The sequence below is a fragment of the Palaemon carinicauda genome, chromosome 12 (genome assembly GCF_036898095.1).
Source record: "Palaemon carinicauda isolate YSFRI2023 chromosome 12, ASM3689809v2, whole genome shotgun sequence".
Lineage (NCBI taxonomy): Eukaryota > Metazoa > Arthropoda > Malacostraca > Decapoda > Palaemonidae > Palaemon > Palaemon carinicauda.
This window is the reverse complement of record NC_090736.1, coordinates 68,455,952-68,465,951: the sequence shown is the minus strand read 5'-3', so window position 1 is coordinate 68,465,951 and position 10,000 is coordinate 68,455,952. Positions and strand designations below refer to the sequence as shown.

At 39.8% G+C, this 10,000-nt stretch overlaps 1 pseudogene; it reads left to right on the top strand.

Moving 5' to 3' along the window:
- LOC137650877 (CHRNA7-FAM7A fusion protein-like) overlaps positions 1-10,000 on the top strand; it is a 147,365-nt pseudogene that overhangs the window by 55,344 nt on the left and 82,021 nt on the right.

Genomic DNA, 10,000 nt, shown 5'->3' with positions numbered 1-10,000 from the left:
TGTAAGTTTGAAAGATCAGATTCGCCTCTAACTTATCCCGTTTCCTGAAATTAAAAACTTTTAGGAATAATTTGTCTTTCTGGGACCAAAATTTGTGGCATTTTTGTGGGATATCTTTCAACTTAGCGGAAATAAAAAATTACAACATGAGTGTACAGGAACACGATGATTTGTATATTGAAGTCGACGAAACCGTTGGAGGTCTACGTCATATTTTAAGGACGCAAGGAGAACCCGTACACAGTGGAACATCGATGGGCACAGAGAGACTAGCACGGTAGGGAGCATACCAAAACAGCCCTTCATTAGAAGATGGGTTCAAACCCCGGGCCGGAGGGAATGAAAGACACAATGACTACGGCAGTTTTCCACCTCTTTCGGAGTATGTACCCATTTTTGAAGACACAGTGCCACTACAAGGGTGAAGATTTCTATCGATCGAGGTGTTTCTCACGTCGGTCGAAACAGCGATGTCGGAGCGATGTTGGACCAATCGTCAGAAAATTGTATTGGCAAAACAGAGAATTCGAGGAAATGCCCACAGGAGTGTGAAGAGAGATCTCGAATTCATGGAGCTCAGGTCTTGGGAGCACCTGAAAATACACCTACAATGGAGGTTAGGCCTAAGTACCGCCAGTTTGCACCAATAAATATGCAATCACGTTCCTGTCTGGAAAGAAGGCGAACACTAATACGACTTTTTCACAAGAATAGCAGTAGACTTGGACGAGTTCTTGGACGGCCATGATGCCTTGGAAGTCATTAAGGACCTTTCGCTGAAGAAGGTCATGAAGTCACATGTACCTGGATATGCGTGGGGTACACTGTTTCAGCCCATACCCGTAGAGAGGGCTATGGACAACGTGTGAATTCTAATGGAAAGTACGGAAGAAGTACTCCAACCGGAAGGACAAAGGCAACAATAACCTTCATCATCATCGTCATCGTTTGGGAGGCTTTCGAATGGACAGAAGAAATTGTCGGGACAAGGACCAAACCAGAGGTCAAAATCTCAGAAGAAGATGCATTGTTTTAACTGCAAATAGCAGGAAACTATGCTATCCAATGTAATGCAGCTCGAACCCCCAGCGCAAAACAACAACAGCGCCCCCGGCAGCAGGAGGAATGACACCTGCCATGGAAACAACATCGTTTTACCCCAATCCCCCGGTGGGTTTTATGCAAGCAACACAACTGCCGCCGCCTGCTTCTTGATCGGCACCGCAAGCACAAGGACAGCCCCCAATGGTGCCAGTGGCACCAAAGACGACCCAATAGGAAGAAGACCGATGACAGCACCCCAGCAACCTGTTATCAAAGTTAAGTTCCCTTCTGGTATTAAAAATTGTTTTATAGACACCGGGGCATTAGTGTCTCTTATTGTGGTAACATACATTACAGTAAAACAAGTTCAAAATGAGGTTCCTTTAAAATGTAAAGGTCTCGTGGAAAAAGAAGTTCTCATAAATAGTTTTTGTTCACAATCTTTTGAGTTGGGACACGAGAAACTCATTTATGATTTCTACGTCATCCCTGAGTTAGGTATTACGGGGATAGATGTCATATTTGGTTCAGACGCGACCTGGTTATTACGTTTAAATGTGCTTTCATGTCCTGAGGGATTGACTGTAACCATGAGGGATCACATCTTACCCATAGGAAGAACAGTTGCATCAGTAGCACTCGTAATAGAACCTGTTGTTAACGTTACAGATAAGTGGGACCTTCGACTTACACAGGAAGTATGTATAGACCCTTGCATTGCAATGGTGATTGAACTGTGTATGTAACAAAGATTTGAAGGAAGGGGTTGGTGTGCTTACGCCTTATGTAGAGTTTGAAGATATCTTGTTGCAGGACTCAATAGTGCAGATATTTGAGGGGAAAGTGAGGATATTATTCCATAACTCTGCATCGGTACCAGTGTTAATTAAAGAGAATACGCTAGTTGCGTGGGGCTGAAATGAATGTTAATTTAGTGTTTAACGCCGCCTTTAAGCAAAGTACCTCATCAGATCGCGCATGCACCTTACAAGATTTGAGATATAGTCTAACACCAATAAAATGTTGCCCAGATTTTAGAAGAATATCAAGATGCGTTTGCGTTAGAGGAAGAACCTCCGGGTTATTGTAACTTTATGCCTTTCAATATAGATACGGGAGACAGTACGCCAATTGTAAACGTAACCCCTATAGAGTACCTTTTACGTATCAGGCTGAAGTAAATAGACAGTTAGCAGAGATAAAAGACAATGGAATAATCTCGGTCTCTGATTCTCCCTGGCGATCTCCTATTGTAGTCATGAAGAAAAAGTCTGGCGCTCTACACATATGAGTAGATTTCCATAACCTGAATAGTGTAACGAAAGGTGATTTGTTTCCCTTACCCGCTATCGAAGAGATTTTGGTTAAAGTCAGGAAAAATACGTTCTTTTCGACGTTAGATCTTAAATCTGGGTATCACCAAATAGCACTCGATCCCAAGAGTAGAGAGAAAACCGCATTTGCTGCTGGCGACTCATTGCACCCCTTAAATACTTTGCCATTTGGGTTAAAGAACCCGCCCGTGCATTTTTCACGAGTAATGATGAGCGTATTTTCTAGATTGGTAGGCATTGCAGTGTTAATCTACCTTGATGACAAAATAATTTTAGGAAATACTGTAGAAGAACATATGACTAATTTTGTTAAGGTTCTTGAGGCGTTGAGACGCCATAATTTGAAGGTCAACCTAGCAAAGTGTCAGCTGTTCCAGCCAGAGGTTCAATTTCTAGGTCACATGTTAATTAACAAGGGCATAAGCCCAATGGTAGACAAAATAAAAGCTATTCGAACTTATCCGTGGCCCTTAACCCCTAAGCAAGAATTTAGTTCATTTTTGGGGTTAGCCTCTTATTACAGACGATTCATTAAAGATTCCGGAAAAATCTCGCGACCCTTAGATAAACTTAGAAAAACAGAGAATTTTGAATGGAGTCGAGAACATGAAGATGCATTTCAAAAGTTGAAACAAGCTTTGTCCGAAGATAGTTTCTTAGTTTTCCCTAAATTTGATCGGGAGTTCTATGTGACATGCGATGCTAGCGATGTTGCTATTGGTGGAGTTATATTACAGCTGGATGACGACGGAGTTCTCCGCCCGGTACCATTCGCCTCTCGAGTGTTAAAGGGCCTAGAAAGCTGTTATTCAGTGTTAGATAAAGAGGCAGTGGCCATTAAGTGGGTGTTAGAAAGAAATCATTATTTTCTGCTGGGACATAGAATTTGTATTAAGTCTGATCATCAACCCCTATCGTATGTTTTCAAGAAATCAGATTTGTCAAGTTACCAGGCTAGATGGTTGGAAGCAATGTTAAAATTCAATATCGTTCGATTCGAATACATCCCAGGACGAACTAATGTAGTAGCGGATGCCTAATCTCGTTCTGTGGCCGCTATCACGAGGTTGATGAGTAAGTCATGGGAAGGCGAGCAGATAGTACTCAATGACCCCTCCCAGCTGGGAGAGACATCAGCTGATAGGACGGACCGTGTGAGTGAGTTTGTTGGGCCCAGTGAGAGAATGAATGAAACGAATGCCCAGCGTATGAATGAAACTGCCCTTGAAGCTCACGACGTCCGTGATGATAATGGCGATTGGGAAATAACACAACTAATAAAGGCATAGAATGAAGATCCTGTATGAGGAAACAGAAGAATGGGGAAACAAGAATCTCCTACTAACGTCCTCCCTTCAGTTGAAGTGGCTATCCTGGAGGGTATTTAGCCTTGCATGGTGTATCGGCTCCTCCATGTTGACCAGTTTTTCCGACTTTTTACTATAGTCTATGGATATCATCAATCACTTTTATTATTATTCTGTACATATTGTTTTTGTTTTAATTCTTGTTAATCTAGTTTTTAAGTATGATGTCTCTTTTTTATTTCTATTAATTTTTATGCTGTCTGGAGACATTGAGCAAAATCCGGGACCAGTACGTCCTAGATTTCGTCAATGTCGTCTTCTGTATTGCAATATTCGTGGTCTTCATGCAAATATCCGAGACCTTACAGTTGCGTCCAGACAGTATGATATTCTTTTGTGCTCAGAAACTTTGGTTTCTAATATGAGGCACTCATCTGAGCTCCTTATAACTGGTTTTAAGAAGCCAATAATGCTGAAACGTGATTCCATTCCTAGGGCCAGGGGAATGGCGGTGTATATTAGGACCGAGTACCCTGCTTCTCATAAGTCCTGCTATCAATGTGGATGTCATGAGATTCACGTAATAAAAGTTTGTGGCAGGCATAACAACTTTTATTTGTGTTCAATCTACCGGAATCCAGACATGGATGATTCTATCTTTGATTGTCTTCTTACCATTATGGCTAAGATACAAGAAGATGATAGAAAGGCTTCGTTTGTCTTTATTGGTGATTTTAATGCTCACCATAGGAAGTGGTTGAGTTCTATCTCTCCTACCGATCGCCATGGCTTAAGAGCTTTAGACTTTGCCTCAGAATCAGGCTGTGAGCAAATCATAAATGAAGCTACTCACAGGTCTGGTAATTGCTTGGACCTCGTATACACTGACTCCCCTGGCGTTATAACTAGTAAGGTTGGTTCTCCAGTCGGGACTTCTGATCATGCCTTGATTTCATTATTAGTGAAGACTGAGCAGCCTGTCCCTGATATATCATATTCTTGTAAAATTTATATGAAATCCCAAGCAGACTGGAATGGGATTTTGCATGATCTTTTGTGCTTGAATTGGTCACAATTATATAATAGTGTAGATCCTGTTGTCCCTTTGAATGAGAATCTAGTCAACATAATTGATAGGCGTATCCCTTCTCGTGTGCTAAGGTACCGAATGAAGGACAAACCGTGGTTCAATGATGATTGTAGACGTGCTTATTTGGAGAAGCAAGAGGCCTATCACCTTTGGAAGGGTAACAGATCAGATTTGACCTGGAACAACTATACTCAGCTTCGAGCTTTTGCTCAGAGAGTTTATGCCTCAACTGAAAAGGAATACAATTTAATCATAAAAGAAACCCTCTCTGGTACAACTCAGGAACATAAATGGTGGTCTACCCTTAAATCTGCACTCTTTGGTGTAGATGCAACAGTTCCTCCTTTACTTAAGCCAGATGGCTCAGTCACTCACTGTCCAAAGGAAAAGGCAACCCTTTTGGCTGATGTTTTTGACAGTAAACAGAGTAATGAAAAACTTGAACTTCCTCATTCCTGTTTTCCTGAGGCTAAACTAACTAGTTTAGCTTTTCGATCTCGTGAGATTAAAGCTCTGTTGATGGACCTTGATGCTTATGGAGGTGTAGACCCTAATGGTATTTTTCCTTTGTTTTTTATAAAGACAGCAGATTTCTTAGCTCCAAAGTTATCTGTTATTTTACGCAAGTCAGCAAGAAGAGGAGCTTTTAGCACTTGTTGGAGAATTGGTAATGTTACTCCTCTATGTAAATGTGTTTGTGGTAGCTCAAGTCCCACTGATTACCGCCCAATTTCCATAACTCCCATATTATCTAAAGTTTTTGAACGTCTTCTGGCAAAACGTCTTAATAGGTTTGCTGAAGGTAATCATCTATTCCCTAGTTTGCAATTTGGTTTTCGGAAAGGCCTTGGAGCATGTGATGCCCTTCTTACAATCTCCAATGCAGTACAGAAATCCCTTGATTGTGGTCGGGAAGTTCGTATGATTGGCCTTGATTTTAGTGCTGCCTTTGACCGTGTTAATCATGAGGCCCTTGTTTTCAAACTGAAACAGTTGGGAGTGGGTGGGTCGTTTCTTAGCATTATTATTGATTTTTTAAGTAGTAGATCTCAAAGAGTTGTTGTTGATGGGCACCATAGTGAGTATAGGAATGTGATATCCGGTGTTCCACTGGGTAGTGTTCTTGGCCCATTACTTTTCATACTATATACACATGACATGTGGTTTGGCCTAGAAAATAAGCTTGTTGCATATGCAGATGATGCTACTCTCTTTGCATCAATTCCATCCCCTGAATGTAGATCTGGGGTTGGTGAATCCCTTAATAGAGATTTAGCTAAAATTAGTGCATGGTGCAAATTATGGGGTATGAAGTTGAATCCTAACAAAACTCAAAGTATGATTGTAAGTAGGTCAAGGACGGTGGCTCCTCAACATCCGGATCTCAGTATTGATAATGTTTTTTTAAATTTGTATGACTCTTTCAAAATTTTAGGCGTGATTCTTGACAGCAAATTTACTTTTGAGAAACCTATAAGGTCTGTGTCTTCTTCAATTGCACAAAAAATTGGCTTATTGAGAAAATCTTTTAAGATATTCGGTGATCAATCTATTCTGAAGAAGTGTTTTAATTCTTTTATTCTACCTTGTTTTGAGTATTGTTCTCCTGTCTGGTCTTCAGCTGCTGATTCTCATCTTAATTTGTTGGACAGAAACTTACGGTCTATTAAATTTCTTATTCCTGATCTAGATATTAATCTCTGGCACCGTCGATCAATTAGTTCATTATGCATGTTGCATAAGATTTTTCATAGCTCTGACCATCCTTTACATTCAGATCTCCCTGGACAATTCTATCCTGTTCGTAATACTAGGCAGGCAGTTAATTCTAATAGCCAGGCCTTCTCCATCATAAGACTCAATACTACGCAGTACTCTAGAAGTTTTATTCCAGCTGTTACCAAGTTGTGGAATGATCTTCCTAATTGGGTTGTTGAATCAGTAGAACTTCAAAAGTTCAAAGTTGGAGCAAATGCTTTTTTGTTGACCAGACGGACATGAGTCTTTTTATAGTTTATATATGACATTTTTGTTGTTGACGTTGTTAATAGTTTATATATGATATATCTCTTTTGACATTACTTTTTTTAGAATGATTTATTGTTAATTTGTTCTCTTCAGTTATTTATTTCCTTATTTCCTTTCCTCACTGGGCTATTTTTCCCTATTGGAGCCCCTGGGCTTATAGCATCTTGCTTTTCCAATTAGGGTTGTAGCTTGGATAGTAATAATAATAATAATAATAATAATAATAATAATAATAATAATAATAATAATAATAGATTTGTAATAAAAGACGATGTTTTGTATGTTACTGATTTGAAACGAAACGAGTTAGTTTATCGAACTGTATTACCCACTCCTTTCATAAGAAACGCCATGGCATTATTGCATTCATCGCCAGTATCCAGTCACGTGAGCGTAGCGAATACACTCAGAAGAGCCACTGATCATTTTTATTGGAAAGGCATGCAATGAATGATAAAGAATTATGTAGACGCGTTTCACCTTTGTCACCTGTTCAGATCACAGATTAAGTATACCTTCCACTCGAGTCTGGCTTTTAATTAAAGAAAAATGGCAAATTGTACACATTGATTTAATAGGCCCCTTGCCTGTATCACACGCAGGGCATAAGTATATTTCTGTTCTAGTAGATGCACGAACTAGATATACATTCGTGCAACCTTTGATTGACAAGACTACACAGGAAATCGCTAGAGCTCTTAGAGCTTTCATTGAACTGTTCGGTACTCCTAGAGAAATTGTATCAGATCACGGAACCGAATTTGTAAATGAAGTATTCAGTTGAATATCTGAATTGTATGTCATTAAGCATTCTCCCATTATTGCATATAGGCCTAGTTCAAATGGGTTGGTAGAGTCTAAGAATCAAGTCTTGATTAGTATGCTTAAAAACCTAGTAGCATATAACCCGAATATATGGTTGGATATGTTGTCTAAAGCTCAGTTTTCCATAAACACAGGATATAATGAGAGTGTTGGCGATACGCCCTATTATTTGGTTTTCGGTCAAGATCCAAATTTGCCATATGATGTTTTCACGAAAAGGAGAAACTACCTTTGTATAATGTAGATGATTTTCAAACTTATGTTGCCAATGTAAATAAGAGGGCTTTTGAAGTTACAAATAAGTTTTTCAAAATAGCTCAGGAGAGGAACATTCGTAGTTACAACGGGAGATTTAAAACGAAATCACATGAAATTTAGATTGATGATCATGTGTATATAAAGCGGCTTCGGGGTAGAGAGCATAATTTCAAACCAGCTTTTATAGGACCATTCAGGGTGATCCACATTAACCATGATAAAATAATTGTGAAAAGTATTGCAAAAGGTAATGTATATGAGGTTCACGCATCTATCGTCAAGATTGTGTCAGAAAACAAGATGACGAGTTCAGGGAATCGAAATGTGTCAGCAATTTACCCTGTTTTGGATTCCAATTACGGATCAGCTGAGTTTCAGCACATTGCTTGAACTCTCTTTTCTGCTGAGAGAGAGAGAGAGAGAGAGAGAGAGAGAGAGAGAGAGAGAGAGAGAGAGAGAGAGAGAGAGAGACGACTGCCCTTTAAAAGGCAGTGAGCCTAGGTTTGGTGTCAGTAGCAATAGGCTTAGGTTAACTAGTTAGCCATGGGAAGTGTTCGATTTTTTGCGACAGTGTTTGCTAACTGCCTGCGTGTGTGTGAACAGTGAAGTGAGAGTACGCAAAGCGAAAAGCGCAGTCTTTGATGAAGATTTAGGTTGTCTTTCACGTCTGACGTACATGTTTTGTTGATTAATTATGATCCCGTGAAAGTTGCGAGTCCACTGGTTACGATTCTGGGTCATATTAACAAGTTAAAGGATCAATTGAAACAGGTTAAAGAAGATGTTGCTATAGTTAAGTTAAGAGCAATTCTTGATAACGTAAAAAGAGCCCTTAGTAACTCATTGGATACTTTCGAAGACTTCGTGACTTCAAAAGGGAATAGAAAGAAACATGCGATCAATTTGATTGGCGAATTGATTGGAGGTCGGACTGGACTAATTACCCGGTCGGAACTCGATCAATTAGAAACTGCGCTGACTAAAGAAACAACAAACAGGCTTACCATGATAAATAAAGTAATATCTCATACCCATATCGTAGATGAAAAACTGAAGACAGTTTCTATAGCAGTAACTAAAGGACAGGAGGCATTAAGAGTGTTGGAGAATAGGATTAATAATTTCGGGGAAAAAATAGAACAAGTTCAGAGGGATGTGATTTATGTAGAAAGTGCTACACAATTAGCTTTTGTAGCTAGTGTGCTAACTTTACACTTAGGAAACGTGGCAAGCCAGATTCAACAAGTGACAACCACGGGGGAAATCACGTCAGATATCTTGCCTCCAGGGGAACTTTTATGGATAATTAAGAAAATATATGAGGCTGTGCCAATGTTTATTCCACCTGTAGAGAAAAATTTTGCGGAGTTCTATCGAATGTCAGCTATGACTGTTACTAAGTTAAAGGGCAAGTTTTATTTTTCCGTAGAGATACCTGTTAAGAATGAGGATTCAGAATTTCATTTGTATGAAGTAAAGTGAATGTGGACACAGACAGAAACAAAGGAATTCGCAACTCGGGTATCGATTGATCTGCTGTACTTTGCTGTATACCATAGGGACACTTGGGCTGTGACATGGCCTAATTAAGAAAGGTGTAGGATAGGGAAAGCACATGTGTTGTGTGAGCCTGTGTATGCGCTTTTTGCGCCTGCCGCGCATGTTTGTTTATTTGATGTATACCTGGAAGAGCATAGTTTTGCACATAGTTGTAGGCTCGAGGTAAAGGCTGATTTTGAAAGGGAAATAGTTAATTTAGGACATCGTTGGATTTTGTCTGTGAGACGAGATTCAAAGTACATGGTGATGTGTGACGCAGGGAATGAGGTTAAAGTGTGGACCTTAGGGGTCGCTGTCTTGACACATCAGAATGGGTGCTCTGTCCAAGGGGACGGGTACCGTCTACCCGGCCAAAGAAAAAGGAAGAGTGAACGAGTGACAGTTAGGGACAATCCTATATTAAATGCTTCTGTCATCCTGCCAGGTGTGAATGTCTCGCGTGTTAGTTCACCTTGACTCGACTAGAAACCATGTCCTTAGATCACATCCCTTTTTATGATCAATTTATCAATTTAAAAACATCACATGGGAATTTGAGTGTAGGTTTTTATTTA